The sequence below is a fragment of the Brassica oleracea genome, unplaced genomic scaffold (assembly GCF_000695525.1).
Source record: "Brassica oleracea var. oleracea cultivar TO1000 unplaced genomic scaffold, BOL UnpScaffold04980, whole genome shotgun sequence".
Classification (NCBI taxonomy): Eukaryota; Viridiplantae; Streptophyta; class Magnoliopsida; order Brassicales; family Brassicaceae; genus Brassica; species Brassica oleracea.
The window spans coordinates 1-894 of NW_013621503.1; the positions used below are offsets into that span (position 1 = coordinate 1).

The following is an 894-nucleotide window of genomic DNA, read 5'->3' on the forward strand; positions in this document are numbered from 1 at the left end:
GTTCCGTAATCTTTTACATATTTGTACATCTTGCAACTTCATATCCTGAGACTCTCACGACTGAACCTGCTCGTAAAGACGGATGGTAATAAGGGGCTCGACCAGCAAGAATGAACCCATGTATCTCCGATTTCTGCAATTAGAGATCTAAGATTTAGATCATCGGCTATTTTTCAAAATAAAAGATAAAAAGAAAAAGACGCTTCTGGTCACAATACCTTCTCATAAAGGAGGAGTAGAGTAATTCCCATGAATTCACCTTGCTTCTTGATGTTTTTCGAGTCCAAAAATGGAGGCGACGACAACCAATGGTCTGGGCAGATCTACCGAGTAGGAGAGCGTCGAAGGTGGAGTGCACGAGAACAATATCGGAGGAAGCCATCTCTGATAAACTAACGGTGGTTCTGAGGGTCAATCATCCTCACAAGTCGCTCATATCTATAGATATAAGGTGAAGGAAACAGAGGAGTCAACATCATGACTGGGTTTAACGTGATTAACAATGATTCCAGAATTAAAAGCAATACAACGAACCTCAGAGGAGGTGAAGAGATAACGTCAGGGGAGGTTTAGAGATGAGAAGAGAAGAGGTAGTTTTCCAGATCATGAAATGATAAAATGGCGGTTTGAGTTCTGTAAGGAAGGAAGGGAACGATGAACCCCTAATCTCGGATGAACCAACAAAAGCTATGTTTCACGCGTTAACGAAACCAAACTCGAAAAAAACAAACCAGATCCAACTAAACCGGCCCAATTATTCAACTAAACCAAATTAATTAAATATTCATCTAATTCAACGAAGACTCGGTTTCTTCAGAATATTCATCTAATTCTCTTGCACATTTCTGTGTCCGGTGAGCTTTCCAGTAGTTAATCTATCATTTACAATAGTAA

General features: G+C 39.9%; 1 long non-coding RNA gene across 2 annotated transcripts; it reads right to left on the reverse strand.

Annotated features, from left to right (window-relative positions):
• Positions 1-11: 11 nt before the first annotated feature.
• LOC106322020 lies at positions 12-739 on the reverse strand. 2 transcript variants are annotated; one of them, XR_001266194.1, is made up of 3 exons: positions 535-738; positions 219-438; positions 12-133 (listed from the first exon to the last, which is right to left on the reverse strand). It is a non-coding gene; the product is annotated as an uncharacterized LOC106322020 (long non-coding RNA). The 2 variants fall into 2 exon arrangements; XR_001266195.1 differs by having other exon boundaries at positions 30-66; positions 535-739.
• Positions 740-894: the final 155 nt, after the last annotated feature.